The sequence below is a fragment of the Herpailurus yagouaroundi genome, unplaced genomic scaffold, assembly GCF_014898765.1.
Source record: "Herpailurus yagouaroundi ecotype Mexico unplaced genomic scaffold, PumYag 203, whole genome shotgun sequence".
Classification (NCBI taxonomy): domain Eukaryota; kingdom Metazoa; phylum Chordata; class Mammalia; order Carnivora; family Felidae; genus Herpailurus; species Herpailurus yagouaroundi.
Genome location: NW_024412434.1, coordinates 3,575,928 through 3,598,764, shown reverse-complemented (window position 1 = coordinate 3,598,764; position 22,837 = coordinate 3,575,928). Strand labels below are relative to the sequence as shown.

Sequence of the window (22,837 nt, the reverse complement as noted above, 5' to 3'; positions counted from 1 at the left end):
CTAAAGGACTCAGAGCTTCAAGGTTTGGTTGCTAAAGTAGCTGTACAAATGAAATCATATAAAATGCTGACAGAATTAGAGTGTTGATGAAGACCTGGTGATGAAGTTTTGGGGGAATGGTGAGGTTTGTGAGGTCCAGAGCCAATGACCAAGAAAGAATTCTTAAAGACATCTTTGGTGCAAAAAGGTGATTTTATTAAAGCATGGGGACAGGACCCCTGGGCGGCACTGGGGTTGTGGGGGTGACTGTTTTATGGAGTCAGGGGACATAAAGTCAAGAGGGAGTTTCCAAAGAGACTTTCACATGCTAAAGATGACTTACTGGAAGCCTAGCTATTGTCAAGTTAAGGTTGTTTTTCCCTCCGGCAAAGTATTAACATTAAGACAGTATGGGGGGGGGGGGGGGCGCTGGGTGGCTCAGTTATGCCTCAGACTTGGGCTCAGGTGGTGATCTCATGGTTTGTGAGTTCAAGTCCCGTACCAGGCTCTGTGCTGACAGCTCAAAGCCTGAAGCCTACTTCAGATTCTTTGTCTCCATCTCGCTCTCTCTTTCTGCCCTCCCCCCCACCACTCACACTCTGTCTCCCTCTCTCTCTCTCTCAAAAATAAATAAACATTAAAAAAGGAAAAAAAAAGATAGTAGGGAGTTCGTGGACTTTAGGCTATGATGGGATTGCCTTTTTCTGGTAAACTGGTGGAGACTCTTATCAGTTTAACTTTTTTTTTTTGTCCTTTCCTGTTTTGGGGTAGCCTGGAGTGTCCAAGGAATATCATACATGTCCCACCTGGGGAGGGAGGGTATACTAACTTGTGCTTTTCCCCTCAGCTTGCCTCCTACTCCCTCATCACTGGGACAAGATCCCCAAGTATATGATTGAGACCCTGTCTGGGGAGTGGATAACTTCAACTGCAGAAAGAACAGATGGAAACTGGCATAGATGAGGCATGCACTTACTTTCACGGAGCAGGAGAGAGGACCAGCATGATGCTGGACATGGCATTGGGTCTCCAGAAGGATAAGGACTCCATCTTCCAAGACCATGGTCCATGGAATGAGGGCCAATGAGCACCATCCTTTTAAGGGGGCCACAGGCAACAGGAATCCTTATGGATAAACCAGGTATTTTTGTCACAAAGAGAAATTCTTCCTGATACTGCTGTCTGCTCTCTGCTATCATGGGGAATAGATGGGCATTTGCTGAGACAATAAGCTGTTTCCAGATATGTGCTTGTGACAGCTCACCTGACCAAGGGGAAGAATGACCACATCAATCCCTCTCCAAACCCCTTCCCCCTTCAGAAGATTGCAAGGAGCTCCCCAGATCCTAGAGCCTGGAGATTGTTCATTCAGACAGGGCTGCATTCAGGGGAGTGGTATCCTTGCCTGGACAACCAACAGCTTCTCCCATGTACTGTTCTCATTCTTTTCTAAAGCATCATGACATTAATTGTGATGGGCTAATGCAGAACAGACAAAGACTTCATACATAGATGGACATTCACATCATGAAAGACCATTGACTCACTGTCATTGTCAGTGTCAAAAATTAATTTTGATCCTGAAACAGAAAAATGAGGCAAATACTGAGTCACCCCATGTTCTGCTAATAGCTTCAATGGGGAAAACTGACCAGAACATGTTAGCAGTGGTTGTGACCAGTTCATACGCAGGTGATGTGGTTTCTGCAAAAACGGAGTGAACCTCTCTTGTAATTAACATGTGCATTTGAATGCCATGCATTTTATAGGTTTGTTTCTACTTTATTTGCATATTTTTTCTTTTCTTTTTTTGAAGCTATAAGTATATTAGTTACATAGTTAAGTAACACTATAATTCAATACTAGCATATCTACACATTATTCTATTTTGAAAAAGAGTGATACAAAGAAAGCCAAATGACACAGAAGTCTCAGCTGAAGTTCAATGACAGTGATTGTACTAGGCCAAGCTTTGCAGTTCCTCTACATTTGCTTACAAGGCTTGAAGATGAGATCATAGGTCTTTAGACTCTTTGCTCCAAAATGCCTGGGAAAGAAGAGCTCAGTTTTGCAAACATTGTCTGCGTTGCTTTAGCTTACTAAAGAAGTGGGTGGGGGAAGGAGGGAAGAGATACTTCCATTTATGTCTAGGGGTACCCTAGGGAACATGTGTATGGAATTACACTGTCTCTTACAAGCACTTTCAGTTTGCTATGCCTGCAATTCAAGGATTGCAGAATGCAAGATACCCTATACTAACTATCAAGATGGCCTCAACTCAAAGTGCTTGGAAATGCCACTTGTAATCTTAAAACAAAACCCACCTTCCCTCTTCAAGAACAGTCAGCAGTTTAATTATGCTAAGTACTTTTCACCCCAGGAGGCTTAAGGTTGCTGTATTAAGCAACAGAACAGCATTCTTTTGAGGCTTAAGGCTATACATTTAGAAAGCTGATAAGTGTCTCACATCAGAAAGCCTCAAGTCTTTTAGGCAATTTCCAAGGATTGCATTTTACAAACGCACCTTCCAATTCAAGCCAAGAGATGCCAGAACACCCTAGCTTTTTATAAGTGATCCTTGGCCTTGCAAAGTTTTCCTAGATAAATATGGATGGAGGCTTTTAAAACCAACAAAGACAAACATTTGGTTGCACATGTAAATGCAATTATTCAAGCTGTAAATTAAATTCAATTACGGACAGAGAGTAGTATCTTAAGCCTTATGCTAATTATACTTGTGAGTTTCAACTCATTAAACTCGGATAATGCTCAGAAAGAAGGAATCTGGTGGCAGCAAGTCATGCATCCCGCCAGCCTGTCCCCTCTGTGGCTTTCATCACTGTAGTTGGGCATGTTGGCAAAACCAATTCACATCCAAAGAGTCTAAGAAAAAGTAGAGACATCCAGGGTGTGACAACGGACAGTGTAGCCAAGAATAGACAGCTAATGTGCACCCTACAAAGCTATTGAAAAAATGTTGCTTTGGGGGCACAAAAAAGCAGATGAGGGCTTCCAAGGAAAATGCTAGCACTGGGAGGTGATGAATCTTTCCTCACATCTGACCATCCCCGCCCCCAGGGCAAGAGTCCAAAGCCAGACAGATTCCATTCCTCCTCTCCTTGGAGGGGGCAATTCAACTCTTAGCTGGGCTCTCCTCAGGAAACAGCGCTGACTCAGCCACAGTGGGAAGTGTGTTCAGCCCTCCTGTTTGGTAACTGGGACCTTGTCACCCCTTCAACGTTTCTCCTCTTTTTTGCTGTTTACTCTCACCCCAACTTTGACCCCTTGGTGACCGAGATATCTGATAAGAGCATTCACAGGAAGAGGATGACAGTATGCTAACCCAGCCAGGAATGTTTGCATTTTTTAAAAGCCTCATGGGGAGCACAGCTTCAGCACAGAGAACAAATTGCTGATGTTGAAATTTCAAGTATTAATCAAGGAGATGTGTGGAGAGAGGAAGCCTTTCCTACAACCTTCAAATCACATTCAGTGGGTCATTCCTGACAACAGGCCAGCCCTGATCACAGGGATTGGATTGTTCAAGTGATGTTGATGGAGTGGCTTCTGAAAACCAGGCATTCTACTAGGTTCCTGCTCTGGAGGTGATCTTATAAGAGAAAGACGGGCATGTAAGTCTTGAAGAGAAGACATGGCTGAGAATCCAAATTCACTTTTATCCAATGGATGCTGTCATATCCTTATATGTCTGAGAAAAATCTCAGAGATTCTTCATGGTGTTTGAAGACTTGGCACTGTGTCACCGTATCTGTTATGTATTGCCACATAACAAACCACCCCAAAACATAGTAGCTTAAAACAACAACCACTTATCTGGCTCATTATTCTACTAAGCAGTTCTTTTATGGGCCCCAGTGGTCTCTGCTGGGTTTGCTCATGTGTCTGCGCTCACTTGGTAAGCTGGCAGGAAGCTGGCTAGTACCAATGGTCTTCCTCACATGGTTGACAGTTGGCTGGATATTGACTGGGGCAACAGGGTGACTGGGCCACGTGCCTCTCATCATCCATCAGGCTAGCTTGAGCTCTTTAGCATGGCAGGAGCAGGGTTCCAAGAATAGCTAGAGGGCAAGCCCAATGTGGGGAAAAAAAACTCTTTTCAAATTTCTGCTTGTGTCAGATTTGTTGCTGTCCCATTGGCTCCAGCAAATTACACAGCCCGGCCTGACTCATGGTCAGAGGGGTCTAGTCAAAGATCCAGATACTTGTGCATTTCTGCTCCTTAAACTGACATAATGCTCAGAAGGAAGGAATCTGGCAGCAGCAATAGGGACCATTACTGGAAAATCGACCCAAAGTACATATTATATATATAAGGTTTTAAGCAAAGAAATAAAAACTAAAACTTCTGCCTTTTAAAGCAGGGTTTTACAGACATTTGAATTCTAGGGACTAACAGTATTTAAAAACAAATAGGAAGATGGGAGTGAAACATAAGATTGTTGAGATTTTTAATTCTGCTGGCTAGAAATACTAAATAACCACCTACCATCCCCATTATTTTGATAAAAGAAAGGACATTTCAATACCAAAGTAGGAGCAAGACATAATTTTAGAATACACTAGTTCTCTAAATAGAATAAATTAGGTTTTATGAAAAGCTATCTACATTGCCTTCATTTTTCTCATTTCACTGAAGATCAATGGAAACCTCAATTAGAATTGCTCTCGTTAGGTGACTGACATGTGGGAGCCACTGGGCTAGAGAAAGATAATAGGCAGGCAGGGTCTACTGATGAGTCGTCATTAAGAGTGTACAAAGTGTGCAGGCTAGCCCTGCCTCATGTGCCATCAGGGGTGTGACAAGGGTAAGACAGCAATTTTCCTCAAAACGCTGCAGTCCAGCCTGCAAGTAAAGAATTACTTGTATTAACATAAATGGTCAAAAATTTGGAAACAGAAATTCTGAGTGCAGGAAAGAATTATAACAATAGCAGATGAGGCCAGACTATGACTGTGGTACCAGCCATAACAGAGAAGGCAAGAGAGAAGAACCATCATGCTAGTTCATTTAATGCTAAATTCCTTAATCCCAATTCAAATGAAGCCTTCCTCCAATCACCTGGAAGACTATTTTCTGAGGTATCTCCAGTATTCTAACTTGTCAGTTTAGATTGCAGATCTCCAGGGCAGAAATATGTCTACTTCTAAACCGGAAAAAGCAGTGGCCTGGGTTGCACTGCTGTCCTCCAAACAAGCGTCATTTTTGCATATTTGGATTTGCTGATCACGTTGAAATGGAGAATGAGGAAATAGAGCTTCCAAATTCATTGCTTTTCAAGATTCTTCAAATCTTTCTGCAGAAGCGATGCCAGTTGAGATGGCACATGCATGCAAGAAACTTACCATTCATCCTCTTTTTAAGATCCGTAGATATTTTTTCTAGAGATCCCAAGAGTAGGTGAGCCCAGAGTGGTTTTGCCTAAATTGGGGAGGTATTTTCCTAATTTCTTGTTTGCATTTCTGCTACTCAGCACAGCAGATTTGGGGTAAGGGAGGGCTCTTCCTTGAACATCAGCCCACCAGAAGCTGAAGAGCAACTACTGCTAAATTTTGGCCACTAAATTGTTACTCAGTGTCATCCTGCATTCAAATAAGATGCCTTCTGTAGGAAACCACCTTTTGGGAGAAATCTAATTTTAGAAGGACTATAATGCAAAAACATTCAGTGCATAATAAAACTTCAGATCCCATTATTTTCTTCCTTTCCATAAATATCATTTTTTTTCAAACCTTGTCTCTTAATCCAAACAAGGCACAACAGCTAACCTCCTTTACTATATCTAAACAAATGGATCTTTGCTACTCAGAATGCTTTTGATTGTAGCACCATGGATTTGTGAGTTTAGAAAGATCTAGCAAGTTTCAAAGCATGTCTCCTTCATTCTCATCGCTGACAGAAAAAATATGTCCATTTAAGCTGTGATGATCTAGTCAAGTTCACCACTTTTTAGACTAGAAAACTCAGATTCTAACATCTAATGTGAAAATTAGAATCCAGGTCTTTGGAATATCAACACATTATTCTTTGAAATTTTCTCTTGATACTAGGCTCTGCCTGAGGAAAATAAATGATGTATTTCCACTTATTCTGAAAGCCTCAGAAAACTCTCAGAACCAGAGCCATATTCCTCCTCCATAAACTATGCATCTTGTTCACCTCTCCTAGTCCATTCACCCAGAAGCAACTTGTCTCCACGATCACGAATGAACAAAACCTAACTCCTGGCAGCACTATTTCAATTCATAAACTCAGGATTTTATGAGGAAGAGTCATGAATTTAAACAACACGTTACCTCAGTAATTTGCAAACCTAATTAAAGGGATTACCTTTTCAAAGTACTGTGCTCTGAGTTGCCTAGTATGTCTGTCACTCTTATGAGTCATGTGGCCCACCTGTCTAGCTCTGTTAAACCACCACCATATACCATTTTCAGATAAGCAGAGAATACTCACTGCTAGAGGCTTGCATTAAACATCAAAAGATCATTTAGTCCCTGTTAGCCTTTAGCAGGAATACCATAGACACTAACAGATGGCCTTTGTTACTCTTCAGAGTGGCTAACTTTCTGTAGAGGTCACCATGATCAGAAGGTATAAAAACAGTCTCTTCTCACGTGATTACCGACCTTCTCCCTCCACTGGTCTCCTATGGTACTCAAATCACACTTCAGTTTTAACACTTAGAAAAGTTTGCCTGAGCATATTTTTTTAGGAGGATATTGGATGAGAATCCAAATTTCTCCTTATATACAGTTTTCATAACAGTGACCAAATAAAATGGTTACTTTCAATTCTGGAATGAGTGTTCAGTTTTTCCACATCTGTCTATAATTATTATATCAAAACTTGGACATGTGGACTTTCCATAGATCAGTGGAACCCAAGGGCTTCATAGGGCATGATGGTGCATTGAAAGAGAGTGATACTGTGAGTTGCTTTTTAACACTTGTAAGAAACATTAACCATTGCTTCCTGTGAGTCCATTACCACTCTCTATCTTGTGTCAGATCTGGCAATGGTTCAAGGGAACTTCAGTTTCCACTTGTGGGGATTTGCCTATCAGTTTAAAACCTAGAGTAAAGACTCTCCTTTGAAACAAATCCAAATTCACTGCATTTTGAAATAGAGCAACTTTTACTACATATTTGCCTTTAAAAACACATTTGCTGATCTGTTGGTCACATGGTTCATCTGCAATGGCTTTTGTGGATCTTCTGTATAATTGGCAAAGATCGAGGAAAAAGAATGATTTCTCCCCACTATTAGGTCCCTGCCAGGTTGACAGCTGTTTCCTGTTTCCTTTGACCACTCTTGCTCCCAACATTACCTGCAGCAGATAGGTAAAACAAGGGGTCACAGATATTTCACCTCTTAGTTAAGTGTCCTATTGGCCATTGTAAACAGATACCTCAAATTGTACTGACTCTAGAAGTCCAGAGATAGTTTCTTGGTGTTTTAGGAGATCAGTCAGATGATACAAATTAAGTCACAGCTAGTACAGTGCTGGGTCAAAATGTGACTTGGACATATGTGATGGGGAAAATGTTAAAGAAGGGGAAGCATGGAAGTAAGCCTTCAGTAAAGAAATACAGAATGTGTAAAAGCATGGGCTGTGTGGTAAATGAAGATGGGATGGATGGAATTGATATGAAGAATTTTCAAAAAAAAAAAAAAGGAAAATACAATTAGGTTAAAGGAACAGGGCTTTGGGAGAGGTTCTGTATGTGATCCTATGTTTCTTATGAAACATAGTAGAAAAGTAGAAAAAAAGCAGAAAAAAGAATTTATTGAATAAGTGAAACTAGGCAAACATATTTTTGTCAGCAAAAAAAAATACATGCCTCAGTAAGCAGGACACTCAGAGTCTCAGGAATAGTAAAGAGGAAGAAACCATAGAGTTTTGACGTCTTTGTAAAGAGGAACTGGAGTGGGGTTTAGTAGGAAATTTGTAGAGCAGGCACAAAATAAATCACCGGGAAGAATGTGAGTAGCAGACCATAAGGATGCACTGAGTCTTTACACCAGAAAGCATTTTGGCCTGTTACCTATCTAGTGGTCGTTGGGGACATGTTTACCACCACCATAAATAAACCAAGTCTTTGAAGACTCTCATTGACTCAGCTGTCTGCTTGATAGGTCCTCTGAGTGAAGGACAACAAAGCTCATGTCCAGGAAGCTTCCAGAGTTGGCCCAAGTTGATGAAGAACCAGAAGAGGCAGGCTGCTCCCTCACTTACTGTTTTTCATCCCTCTCCCTTCATATAGAGGCTTTGGGGCTTGCATTCCATGAGAGGGCATCAGTAACATGTCTCATCCTTATTTGTTTGTTTGTTTTAATTGAAGTATAGTAGATATACAACAATATATTAGTTACAGTTGTACAATACAGTGATTTGACAAGTTTGTACATTGTGAAATGCTTACTACATTAAGTATAGTTACAATTTGTAGAAAGGACAAGTGTTGGTAAGGATGTGGAGAACAGGAAACTCATGCACCATTGGTGGAAATGTAATTGGTGCAGCCATTACAGAAAAGAGTATGGATGTTCCTCAAAAAATTAAAAATTAAAAATAGAAATACCATACAATCCAGTAATTCCACTCTTACCCAAGGAATTTAAATACCAAGTATTTACCCAAGGAAAAACAAAACACTAATTCAAAATGTCATATGCACCTCTATGTTTATTGCAGCGTTATTTACAATAGCCAATATATAGAAACAACCTAAATGATGTCCATCAATACATGAATATATAAATGGGATATTACTCAACCTTAAAAGAGAATGTAATCTTGCCATTCATGACAACATGAATGGCCTAGAAGGTATTATGCTAAGTGAAATAAGTCAGACGGGAAAAAACAAATACCATATGATTTCACTGATCCGTGCATTCTGAAAAAACAAGACGGGTGCCTGGGTGGCTCAGTTGGTTAAGAGTCCAACTTCAGGGGAGAGAGGGAAGATGGCGGTATAGGAGGACGCTGGGCTCACCGCGCGTCCTGCTGATCACTTAGATTCCACCTACACCTGCCTAAATAACCCAGAAAACCACCAGAGGATTAGCAGAACGGAGTCGCCAGAGCCAAGCGCAGACGAGAGGCCCATGGAAGAGGGTAGGAAGGGCGGCGAGGCGGTGCACGCTCCACGGACTGGCGGGAGGGAGCCGGGGCGGAGGGGCGGCTCGCCGGCCAAGCAGAGCCCCCGAGTCTGGCTTGCAAAAAGCGGAGGGGCCTGACGGACTGTGTTCCGACAGCAAGCGCGACTTAGCGCCTGGGAGGTCATAAGTTAACAGCTCTGCTCAGAAAGCAGGAAGGCTGGAGGACAAAGGGAAGGAGAGCTGCTGAGCCCCCGGACGACAGAGCTCAGTTGGGTGGGGAACAAAGGCGCTCGCCAGCGCCATCTTCCCCGCCCATCCCCCAGCCAAAATCCCAAAGAGAACCAGTTCCTGCCAGGGAACTTGCTCGCTCGGCGCAAACACCCAACTCTGCGCTTCTGCGGAGCCAAACCTCCGGCAGCGGATCTGACTCCCTCCTGCTGCCACAGGGCCCCTCCTGAAGTGGATCACCTAAGGAGAAGCAAGCTAAGCCTGCCCCTCCTGCCCCTGTGCACCTTGCCTACCCACCCCAGCTAAGACGCCAGATCCCCAGCATCACAAGCCTGGCAGTGTGCAAGTAGCCCAGACAGGCCACCCCACCCCACAGTGAATCCCGCCCCTACGAGAGGGGAAGAGAAGGCACGCACCAGTCTGACTGTGGCCCCAGCAGTGGGCTGGGGGCAGACATCAGGTTTGACTGCGGCTCCGCCAACCAACTCCAGTTATACACCACAGCACAGGGGAAGTGCCCTCCAGGTCCTCACCACGCCAGGGACTATCCAAAATGACCAAGCGGAAGAATTCCCCTCAGAAGAATCTCCAGGAAATAACAACAGCTAATGAGCTGATCAAAAAGGATTTAAATAATATAACAGAAAGTGAATTTAGAATAATAGTCATAAAATTAATCGCTGGGCTTGAAAACAGTATAGCTGACAGCAGAGAATCTCTTGCTACAGAGATCAAGGGACTAAGGAACAGTACGAGGAGCTGAAAAACGCTTTAAACGAAATGCATAACAAAATGGAAACCACCACGGCTCGGATTGAAAAGGCAGAGGAGAGAATAGGTGAACTAGAAGATAAAGTTATGGAAAAAGAGGAAGCTGAGAAAAAGAGAGATAAAAAAATCCAGGAGTATGAGGGGAAAATTAGAGAACTAAGTGATACATTAAAAAGAAATAATATACGCATAATTGGTATCCCAGAGGAGGAAGAGAGAGGGAAAGGTGCTGAAGGGGTACTTGAAGAAATAATAGCTGAAAACTTTCCTGAAGTGGGGAGGGAAAAAGGCATTGAAATCCAAGAGGCACAGAGAACTCCCTTCAGACGTAACTTGAATTGATCTTCTGCACGACATATCATAGTGAAACTGGCAAAATACAAGGATAAAGAGAAAATTCTGAAAGCAGCAAGGGGTAAACGTGCCCTCACATATAAAGGGAGACCTATAAGACTCGTGACTGATCTCTCTTTTGAAACTTGGCAGGCCAGAAAGAATTGGCACGAGATTTTCAGTGTGCTAGACAGAAAAAATATGCAGCCGAGAATCCTTTATCCAGCAAGTCTGTCATTTAGAAGAGAAGGAGAGATAAAGGTCTTCCCAAACAAACAAAAACTGAAGGAATTTGTCACCACTAAACCAGCCCTCCAAGAGATCCTAAGGGGGACCCTGTGAGACAAAGTACCAGAGACATCACTACAAGCATAAAACATACAGACATCACAATGACTCTAAACCCATATCTTTCTATAATAACACTGAATGTAAATGGATTAAATGCGCCAACCAAAAGACATAGGGTATCAGAATGGATAAAAAAACAAGACCCATCTATTTGCTGTCTACAAGAGACTCATTTTAGACCTGAGGACACCTTTAGATTGAGAGTGAGGGGATGGAGAACTATTTATCATGCTACTGGAAACCAAAAGAAAGCTGGAGTAGCCATACTTCTATCAGACAAACTAGACTTTAAATTAAAGGCTGTAACAAGAGATGAAGAAGGACATTATATAATAGTGACAGGGTCTATCCATCAGGAAGAGCTAACAATTATAAATGTCTATGCGCCGAATACCGGAGCGCCCAAATATATAAAACAATTACTCATAAACATAAGCAACCTTATTGATAAGAATGTGGTAATTGCAGGGGACTTTAACACCCCACTTACAGAAATGGATAGATCATCTAGACACACGGTCAATAAAGAAACAAGGGCCCTGAATGAGACATTGGATCAGATGGACTTGACAGATATATTTAGAACTCTGCATCCCAAAGCAACAGAATATACTTTCTTCTCGAGTGCACATGGAACGTTCTCCAAGATAGATCATATACTGGGTCACAAAACAGCCCTTCATATGTTTATAAGAATTGATATTATACCATGCATACTTTCAGACCACAATGCTATGAAGCTTGAAATCAACCACAGAAAAAAGTCTGGAAAACCCCCAAAAGCATGGAGGTTAAAGAACACCCTACTAACGAATGAGTGGGTCAACCAGGCAATTAGAGAAGAAATTAAAAAATATATGGAAACAAACGAAAATGAAAATACAACGATCCAAACGCTTTGGGACGCAGCAAAGGCAGTCCTGAGAGGAAAATACATTGCAATCCAGGCCTATCTCAAGAAACAAGAAAAATCCCAAATACAAAATCTAACAGCACACCTAAAGGAAATAGAAGCAGAACAGCAAAGGCAGCCTAAACCCAGCAGAAGAAGAGAAATAATAAAGATCAGAGCAGAAATAAACAATATAGAATCTAAAAAAACTGTAGAGCAGATCAACGAAACCAAGAGTTGGTTTTTTGAAAAAATAAACAAAATGGACAAACCTCTAGCCAGGCTTCTCAAAAAGAAACGGGAGATGACCCAAATAGATAAAATCATGAATGAAAATGGAATTATTACAACCAATCCCTCAGAGATACAAACAATTATCAGGGAATACTATGAAAACTTATATGCCAACAAATTGGACAACCTGGAAGAAATGGACAAATTCCTGAACACCCACACTCTTCCAAAACTCAATCAGGAGGAAATAGAAAGCTTGAACAGACCCATCACCAACGAAGAAATTGAATCGGTTATCAAAAATCTCCCAACAAATAAGAGTCTAGGACCAGATGGCTTCCCAGGGGAGTTCTACCAGACGTTTAAAGCAGAGATAATACCTATCCTTCTCAAGCTATTCCAAGAAATAGAAAGGGAAGGAAAACTTTCAGACTCATTCTATGAAGCCAGTATTACTTTGATTCCTAAACCAGACAGAGACCCAGTAAAAAAAGAGAATTTCAGGCCAATATCCCTGATGAATATGGATGCCAAAATTCTCAATAAGATACTAGCAAATCGAATTCAACGGCATGTAAAAAGAATTATTCACCATGATCAAGTGGGATTCATTCCTGGGATGCAGGGCTGGTTCAACATTCGCAAATCAATCAACGTGATACATCACATTAACAAAAAAAAAGAGAAAAACCATATGATCCTGTCAATCGATGCAGAAAAGGCCTTTGACAAAATCCAGCACCCTTTCTTCATAAAAACCCTTGAGAAAGTCGGGATAGAAGGAACATACTTAAAGATCATAAAAGCCATTTATGAAAAGCCCACAGCTAACATCATCCTCAACAGGAAAAACTGAGAGCTTTTTCCCTGAGATCAGGAACACGACAGGGATGCCCACTCTCACCGCTGTTGTTTAACATAGTGCTGGAAGTTCTAGCATCAGCAATCAGACAACAAAAGGAAATCAAAGGCATCAAAATTGGCAAAGATGAAGTCAAGCTTTCGCTTTTTGCAGATGACATGCTATTATACATGGAAAATCCGATAGACTCCACCAAAAGTCTGCTAGAACTGATCCATGAATTCAGCAAAGTTGCAGGATACAAAATCAATGTACAGAAATCAGTTGCATTCTTATACACTAACAATGAAGCAACAGAAAGACAAATAAGGAAACTGATCCCATTCACAATTGCACCAAGAAGCATAAAATACCTAGGAATAAATCTAACCAAAGATGTAAAGGATCTGTATGCTGAAAACTATAGAAAGCTTATGAAGATAATTGAAGAAGATTTAAAGAAATGGAAAGACATTCCCTGCTCATGGCTTGGAAGAATAAATATTGTCAAAATGTCAATACTACCCAAAGCTATCTACACATTCAATGCAATCCCAATCAAAATTGCACCAGCATTCTTCTCGAAACTAGAACAAGCAATCCTAAAATTCATATGGAACCACAAAAGGCCCCGAATAGCCAAAGTAATTTTGAAGAAGAAGACCAACGCAGGAGGCATCACAATCCCAGACTTTAGCCTCTACTACAAAGCTGTCATCATCAAGACAGCATGGTATAGGCACAAAAACAGACACAGAGACCAATGGAATAGAATAGAAACCCCAGAACTAGACCCACAAACGTATGGCCAACTCATCTTTGACAAAGCAGGAAAGAACATCCAATGGAAAAAAGACAGTCTCTTTAACAAATGGTGCTGGGAGAACTGGACAGCAACATGCAGAAGGTTGAAACTAGACCACTTTCTCACACCATTCACAAAAATAAACTCAAAATGGATAAAGGACCTGAATGTGAGACAGGAAACCATCAAAACCCTAGAGGAGAAAGCAGGAAAAGACCTCTCTGACCTCAGCCGTAGCAATCTCTTACTCGACACATCCCCAAAGGCAAGGGAATTAAAAGCAAAAGTGAATTACTGGGACCTTATGAAGATAAAAAGCTTCTGCACAGCAAAGGAAACAACCAACAAAACTAAAAGGCAACCAACGGAATGGGAAAAGATATTTGCAAATGACATATCGGACAAAGGGCTAGTATCCAAAATCTATAAAGAGCTCACCAAACTCCACACCCGAAAAGCAAATAACCCAGTGAAGAAATGGGCAGAAAACATGAATAGACACTTCTCTAAAGAAGACATCCGGATGGCCAACAGGCACATGAAAAGATGTTCAGCGTCGCTCCTTATCAGGGAAATACAAATCAAAACCACACTCAGATATCACCTCACGCCAATCAGAGTGGCCAAAATGAACAAATCAGGAGACTATAGATGCTGGAGAGGATGTGGAGAAACGGGAACCCTCTTGCACTGTTGGTGGGAATGCAAATTGGTGCAGCCACTCTGGAAAGCAGTGTGGAGGTTCCTCAAAAAATTAAAAATAGACCTACCCTATGACCCAGCAATAGCACTGCTAGGAATTTATCCAAGGGACACAGGAGTACTGATGCATAGGGGCACTTGTACCCCAATGTTCATAGCAGCACTCTCAACAATAGCCAAATTATGGAAAGAGCCTAAATGTCCATCAACTGATGAATGGATAAAGAAATTGTGGTTTATATACACTATGGAATACTACGTGGCAATGAGAAAAAATGAAATATGGCCTTTTGTAGCAACGTGGATGGAACTGGAGAGTGTGATGCTAAGTGAAATAAGCCATACAGAGAAAGACAGATACCATATGGTTTCACTCTTATGTGGATCCTGAGAAACTTAACAGGAACCCATGGGGGAGGGGAAGGAAAAAAAAAAAAAGAGGTTAGAGTGGGAGAGAGCCAAAGCATAAGAGACTGTTGAGAACTGAGAGCAAACTGAGGGTTGATGGGGGGTGGGAGGGAGGAGAGGGTGGGTGATGGGTATTGAGGAGGGCACCTTTTGGGATGAGCACTGGGTGTTGTATGGAAACCAATTTGACAATAAATTTCATATATTAAAAAAAAAAAAAGAGTCCAACTTCAGCTCAGGTCATGATCTCTTGGTTTGTGAATCTGAGTCCCACATCGGGCTCTGTGCTGACAGCTCAGAGCCTGGAGCCTGGTTTGGATTCTGTGTCTCTCTCTCTGCTGCTCCCCCCACTTATGCTCTTTCTCTGTCTCTGTCTCTGTCTCTGTCTCTGTCTCTCAACAATGAATAAAAAATTTTTAAAAAATTAAAAAACAAGACAAACAAAAAACATAAACAGAAGCAGAGTCATAAATACAGAGAACAAGGTAGTGATTGCCAGAGGGGAAGAGTGTCAGGGGTGGTGATAGGTGAAAAAGTTGATGGGGATAAAGAGGTACAAACTTTCATTCTTGGTTTTTGAACCAAAAGACCCACCTTTCTCCCAAACTGAGTAAAAGAATGAAATAACAAACCCAGTCACACCAAGGAATAAATGACTGACAAGTGATTTAATTCTCAGATGTGTTTCTGACATCGTAAGGATCTTTTAGTATGCCAATCACATTCTTGGCTAGCATAGATCTGTGTTTGAGGCCACAAACCTGTCTGAGCAGTTATATTTTCAGGTACCTGCAATTGTTAAGCCAGGAGATGAAGAAGTTAACTGGTCCCAGACCTGCTGGTTAATGTGACTGATTATGGCCCTGTCTTTGGGCTTCACAGTGGCCACACTTTTACCTGAAGAATGCCATCCCTGGGGCACCTGGGTGGCTCAGTCGGTTAAGCATCTGACTTCGACTCAGGTCATGATCTCACAGTTCGAGCCCCACGTCAGGCTCTGTGCTGACAGCTCAGAGTCTGGAGCCCACTTCGGATTCTGTGTCTCCCTCTCTCTGACCCTCCCCCCGTTCATGCTCTTTCTCTATCTCAAAAATAAATAAAAATTAAAAAAAAGTAAAAAAAAAAAAGAATGCCATCCCCTTTTCTGGGATGTGAATTTTCAAGCTATGTCTTTCTCCCCTTTTGTTTCTCTTAAGGCAAATGCCTGCCCTTAGTATGGTAGAAAAAGTTTTCATAGGTGGGACTTTCTAAAGCTTAGAATGGTTGCATGTAGAATAATCTCTTCTAAGTCCTGCATTGGTGCCTGCCATACCCCCATTAAAGTTGCCCACTGGGCAGTTATTTTAGCTTCAGAAGACACTACCAGGGGTACATATGTCACTCAGGAGGCATAAATACTGATCTGTTCACAACTATTATCTATTCATGCTCATCTTAGGTGCTCACATCAGTTGGCAAAGCTGAGGGAAGAATATTCATCATAATTTCTAATGTTTAGGGGGTATCACTTAGTTTACACACATTTTCTTAGACATTATTTTAGCTGATCTTCACAATAACCCAGGAGATAAGCAAATACAGTTTCTCCTTGCTTATGAGAAACCTAATCCTTAAAAGAGTAATAAAGTCAGTATGTGGGAGCCAGGTTTGGCACCTGGGTCTCCTGACTCAGTATGCCCTTTACACACATGTCACGTACAGCCAAGTGTATATGGATGTGGATGTGGAAAGACATAGAAAGGAGTAAAGGAGTCTGTGGGGGAAGAGAAAAAGACCAGATGGGGCACTGAAGAAGAGGTGGGGGTAGGAAGGAGGAATCCTGGGTGCTGAATCTGCAGGTGGTAGGAGGGCAGAGGGGCAAGGGGGAGCTATTCAGAGATGAGGGAAGGAGTAGTGACCAACATTAGAAGCCTCAGTCACTGAGAGAATTTGGGGAAAACATGCATATTTGGGCTTGAAAGAATGTGGTGTAGGACACAGTATACTGGACTGGGTATAAGAGAGCTCAGGCTGGCCTGGTTGTGCCATGAACAAGCCTGGGCACATGACTAACCCCTCTGGCCTCGGTTTCTTCAGGTATAAAACAAAGGACTTCACTCAGATCATCTCTAAGTTCCTGGGAGGTCACAATATCTGTGACCTTGGTGCAGGTACATACATGACATGAGCATGAAGGAGCGGGTGCTGAGAGTGGCGTAGGGCTAACACGGGCCTCAAGCAGATCTTCCCAGTTACTCATCTCATGGTTTGTGTTCAGCCAGACTGGACAGGACTAACCTCTGTTCTGTGGGATCTAGGGACAAGATCCCAGTGACAGTACTTGAATGATATTGGCAATAGCAAGTGATACTTTCACCGAATGGGGATTCAATTTAAACCATTTTCTCAAAGTGAAGTGTCTTTATTGCCTTATTCCAGATGCTTCAAGGAATAGGGCAAGGGTAAAAGGAATTCTGAGAATATGAGCTAGGAGTGGTCCCAAAGCCCCGGAGAATTTGTCTTTCTGGGCTGTGGTGTGGGGCAGAGACATTTCAACATTCATGCAGCCTTCCATCAGCCACCTTTGACCAACACTAAAAGCCCGTTACCAAGAAGGGAGTGAGAATAATTTCTCTCCTATTAGTACTTCCTCCTTCCCAAATGTGGTGCTAGCCACTGGGAGTTGTAATTGCAGATATCACCAAGGACTATGGATATAAATTTCACAAAGGGCAAGACCTTCCATTATGAGTGGGAAGATGGCTTTAATTAAAAAAAAAAATCAATATATTGTTTCCAATCATTAGAATCCCATGTCTGTAGGAAAAATCAATCTTTTTCATATTAAAATGCTTACATTCACACTCAGATGTTATATTACACGAGTCATTGAAGGAGGTCAGGAGGCGGTCTGCCTGAGGCCCAGAATGAGTCCCAGCCATGTCCATACTAAAATCATAGGTGTTTGTGAGAGTCTGTCTTCAGGAAACCTGTGAGCTAAGAAATTCTACACAATACCTCCTCTTAACACATTCTCTCCTCATTCTTCCAAATCCTCAAATGAAAGTAAAAATAAAAGGAAAAGCTAAAATCGCATCTTAAAGAGTGGGAGCATCTCCATTTTTCAGTCATTTCTCTCACTCCTCCTCCTCCATGTTGGCAGATTTTTACCACAGGGTTCAACCAACAGGCACCAGGGATTCTAATGTTAACAAAGGGCTCCATTTTTAAAAGATAATTTATCTATTCATGCAAGAAAATGCTTTTGATTTTAATCAGCGGCAAGGGTTTGGTTCTCTCCTCTCGTTTCCTGAGAAGTAGGAGCAAATGGAGACAGGGCGGATCTCCTGGAGAACGTCACATATTACTGAAATAGACTCTTGACAGCATTAAATTCCCAGAGGTGCTATTTCATTCCCCACACAACATAATAGTAATGATCTTATGGAGAAATTTTGCCTTTATGGAAACTGTTTATTTCTAAGAACATTCTAATGTCAGGCTAAGTGTGAAGCTTCCCTAGTAAAGAAGTAAAGGAAAACAAGGGTCCTAATTAAAAACATTGTTTAAGAAGACACTTGTGAGAGAAAAGAAAATCCCACTTTACATGGAAAACTTAATCATGTATATTGCTAGAACGTATTGCAGAGTATTCACACCAATTTCCCAGACCCCGTTCCTTGTTACTATTTATACTCTTCAAGCCCAATCCTTCTGGGCCCAGTTTCCCTCCTGTCCAGTTCAGCAGTTACTCCCTTTGAAGTCAGTGTGAAACTGATGCCCAAAAGGGAGATATATGCCCCAGGGATATCTAATTTACTGGTTTCTTTTTCTCATTTCACTGGGTTTGGAAAATGATGGAACAGTCTTGCTGTCTGTCAAGTGCTGCCCAGTTTGATTTCCTATCTGTGGAAACAGAGCAGACGTGCCTGCATGCTACCTAGGCACTCACTAGTGAGGGCAATGAAAATGTTTTTATTAGCATTCTAGGAAATCAAGGGGCTGGTTTCAAAAGCTCATATATTTGCCACTTTTTGAATTTTTTCCTGCCTAAGGGAACTGGAGTCTACCCAAATTATCCATTGCTGACGACAGGAGCATGGACTCAGCCTGGTTGGATTCGAATAAAAGCATAGTTCCATTCCTTGACTTTGGGAAGTGACTCTACTTCCCTCTGCCTCATTCTACAACTTGGGGACAATCCTAGTACCTATCTGGGAAGGGTATTTATTTATTTATTAAGTCAGCAGATTCATACAAAAAGCCTTTATCAGATAGATACTATCATTTTCCCCATGTTACAAAAGGGGAAAATGAGGTTCAGAGAGGTAACTCAGTTGCCTAACACAAAGGGTTTTGTGTTAATTCCATGGCTCATAGTACAGTGCCATATACAGAAGAAGAGTATAATGCATGTTAACTATTATCATAATTGTTTTAGATCATCCCAGTGATATTTTCAAATAGCGAACAGAAAGGTGTCTACCAAAAAAGAATGCTGGGAAGTCCCAACAACTAGGGGGCAAAGAGAAGAAGAGAGAAGAAAGTGATCAGTAATAAGGACACAAACACCAGCATTTATGGTTTAATGTGCACCAGGCACTATTCTAAGTGCTTCACATGTTTTAAGCCATTTCATCTCCATTAGACTTTGAGGTAGGGAAGCATCTTATCCACCACTTATAGAGGAGAAGACTGAGACAGAGAGGTTTGGGAAATTTCCCGAGGTCACACTGCTGGTTGGTGGCACAGACCTCCTGGTCTGGTTCTGGAGCCCATCTCCTTAAGCATCACACTCAGCCACTGTCTAAAGGGGATTGATAGGTAGAGCTAAAATGTTAGCAGAACAAGAGACACCATCATGAGACTCAGGAGGGCCTGAGTTGTTGGTAGTGTTAAATTACCTTATACAGGTCCTGGTCCTGGTGGGAAAGAGATGACATGCCTGAAATCGGGAAATTTGAGGAAAGTTTAATAAAGACACTATTTACAAAGGTATGGGCAAGTATAGAGAACCCAAAGTACTAATGGAATACTCACTGGCAGGTAAGAGCAGAGAGTAGGGTCAGTACCTCTAAGGTCTAGATAGCTGAGCAGAGAGAGTGGATCCTGGGACTCTGAGAAAAATAGAGAGGGCGGGAGGGAGGGAGAAAGAGAGAGAGAGAGAATGAACAAGAGAGCACTGCTATTTGGAGAAGATACCCTAAGAAGAGCTGCAGCAGCCCACTGCAGGCCTGTCCCTTAGAAAGAAGTGGGATATATACACCCAGCTGTGACTCTTCTATCATTTTCTGGGGCTTTCCACTGGTCAAACCCAACTAGCAGCCAAAGTACAAGGGAACCCATTGAAACAACTGGTAGAGTTCAGCTTCCCAGCATACAGAGTAGGGTGCGTTAGCAGGAGAGGAGATTTAGAGGAGTGCACAGATGATAGCCAGCAGTGACTCAGAAAAGTTATGCAAAATAGAGGCCAAAAGTTTATTAATGGGTTTAGCAATTCAAACACTACTGGTTATTTTGTTAGAACATTTTTCAGTGGAGACATGGGGTGTGCAAGAAACCCAAGGGCAGTGAGTTGAATAGTAAATGGAAAGTAACACAGTGCAGGCAGTAAACAGAGACTATTTTCAAGGCTGGTGGCTGTGCAGGGAAAGAGAGAGAGATTGGGGGAGGAGTAAAGGGGAGCAAGGGGAGTAATGGAGGGAGAGAGAAGTGACAGTTGGAATACAGATGATGGAGCAAGGTCCTCGGGAAGCTGAAGGAGTTGCTAGTGAAGTGGCAAGGAAGAAGAGAAAGAGAAAAGGATTTATATGGATGCAGATAAATGTGTTCTCTCGGGGTACAGGAAATAGATGTTGTCATTAATTATTTCCCTATATGAGACTGGAAGTGAAGTCATCTTCTGAGATTGGCGGGGAAGGCATTATGGAAAGTATAAGAGTGGAGGGTAGTGCTTGCAGGATCCTTACAAGAAACGGGAGAAGGAATTAATCACAATCAAACAGAAGGATTACCTGGCTCAGGTAGGAGAAGATAGAATTGCAGAAACATGGATTTGCTGCTGTCTTTTTCCTCCAGGCAATCTCATAGGCCTGGATGTAGGACAGGAGAAGGCAGAAAGTTGGCTTGCCAACTTCTCAGTCTGGAAAAACAGAATAAGGACAAACGTATCGAGGGTGTTGGTGAGAAGTAGCATGAAGCATAGATACTGGATTCTAGACTGAATAGGGAAGGAAAAGGCCAGGGGCTGATTAGAGAAAACAGCTACAGTGACCTGGAAAGCTTGTGGGATGGAAGTGTGCATTTGACCAGCATATGGTTGGGAGGGAGAGAGGTGGAAGGACAGAAGGTCATGATCAGAAAGCGGGATGAGAGGATTTGTAATTTGAAGTGATGATAACTTCTTAGGTATGGCCGTGAGTTAATCATCACGTTTATTTTACTCTGTTTTCCATGGCTTAGCAATGCTTATAAATGAAGATTGTGTGAAAAATGTCAGCCAGCTCAAGAGTGAGGAAGGCATAGCATGATCTTCTCCAGGCACTGGGCCCGCACTGCTTAGAGATGCCCCAACTGGGAGCATGGAGGATATCACTGTGGCTGAGAGCGGCGGTCACCGCTGGCAGCAGAGGGACAGCTAGACAAGGGGCAGACAGAATAGTGGGGGAGCATAGACGCACTGCGAGCAAGCGTTTGGGAGACATTGGCTCAGCTGGAACACCTTTAAGACGATGGCATTTCGGCCAGAGGCTGTGCACTTAGGGCAACCCACGGAACGTGCCCGCGGAGAAGGCGACACTGCACCACAAGTTCCAGAAAAGCAGAGGCTGCAGAGGGTCAGGCAAAGCAAGAACCGGCCCTGGCGCAACGCCCTGCGTGCATGTGCGTGGGCTGCTGACCCCCGGCAGGATGATTGCACTTGGAAGCCGGGCCTGAGTGTTCTCGGAAGCTGTGTAACAAATTCAATCTGGATTTTCATTCTATGAGAGAGAGAGAGAGAGAGAGAGAGAGAGAGAGAGAGAGAGAGAGAGAACTTTTTTCATGACACATAGGGTAGAATTTGACCGTGTCTCAACTCCAAACTTGCAAAGAAGAATTTATTCCGGAGTATTTGAGATGTCACCACTTATTTTAAGATTTCTTTTTCTTTTGAGGGGTTAGTGGGGAAAATAATCAAAACATTTCTTTAATTAGAAGAAGCCTACAATAAAGAAGGGGGGGATCAAGATTTAATTGCTGTATTTTTTTGTTTAGCAAAATGTGTACCCAATTAAATGCAGTTGAGCAGTTCTGGGAAGAAATTAATAAACAGGGGGTGGGGGAGAAGATGAGGAAGCAGAGGGAAGAGACTGTTCCCAAGCTGAGATTTTGTTTGCCAAGTTTCAACAAAGAGCAAAGCTTAGCTCCGAAGGAGAAGCCCTTGAGAGATGGGGTTTAGAATAGTAGTGCAAACAGAAACCCCAAATGAGGCAAGTTGGGGAGACATTTCTCTAATGCAGTTCATCCTCAACAGGTGCTGGCAACATCTGTAATAAGACTATCCATGATAAAAAGCTTCTCATACCTTAATCCACACTATATTACATTCACAAACACATTGCCATCCTCTTCCATCCTCCTCCCCCTGAGATGCAGGAATAAATAATGTACTATTAAAATCACATCTCTGCTTTCTGCCTAAGAACATTAAAAGTGAGAAGAAGAAAAATAGATTCCACCATCCCATTATCCTCAGGGGAATGCAACTGGTAAACATGAAGATATATTCAGGATGATCCAATAGAAGAAACCCTCATATAGCCAGCCACACCAGTCTATTAAAAAACCTAAAGATTATACATTGAGTGGATCCTATGATAGATACAAATAAATGAGGAATCTTAATTTAATTCAAATATTACTACTGTAATACAAATGCCCATGTTTGGAAAATGGAATCAATTTCTTTCTGAGAGCCACACAACATCAGAGCCTTCATTCATTCATTTATCCATTCATTCATTCATTTGTCCTACAACAAATATGTATTAACCATTTACTGTGTGCAAGACACAGAAGTACAGGAATTCAAAATCTAGAAAAAGTCGAGGAAGCCCTGTGTATCACTTAAGTTTTATGGTCTGTGAAAAAAAAGGTGGCTAGTAAAAGAGATATTTTTCTACCTTCCCACCTTAATTTACCTTCCTT

The 22,837-nt window shown here is 42.1% G+C and overlaps 2 long non-coding RNA genes across 2 annotated transcripts in view; one reads left to right on the top strand and one right to left on the bottom strand.

Moving 5' to 3' along the window:
* Positions 1 to 1,210, top strand: part of LOC121014624 (uncharacterized) — a 30,449-nt gene extending 29,239 nt beyond the window's left edge. Inside the window, exon 2 of the long non-coding RNA XR_005783312.1 lies at positions 827 to 1,210. This is a non-coding gene — a long non-coding RNA (uncharacterized LOC121014624). The remainder of the gene's footprint in view (positions 1 to 826) is intronic.
* Positions 1,211 to 19,220: 18,010 nt separating this feature from the next.
* On the bottom strand, positions 19,221 to 20,788 carry LOC121014569 (uncharacterized). Its single transcript, XR_005783275.1, has 2 exons — positions 20,665 to 20,788; positions 19,221 to 19,767 (listed from the first exon to the last, which is right to left on the bottom strand). It is a non-coding gene; the product is annotated as an uncharacterized LOC121014569 (long non-coding RNA).
* Between the last annotated feature and the right edge of the window lie 2,049 nt (positions 20,789 to 22,837).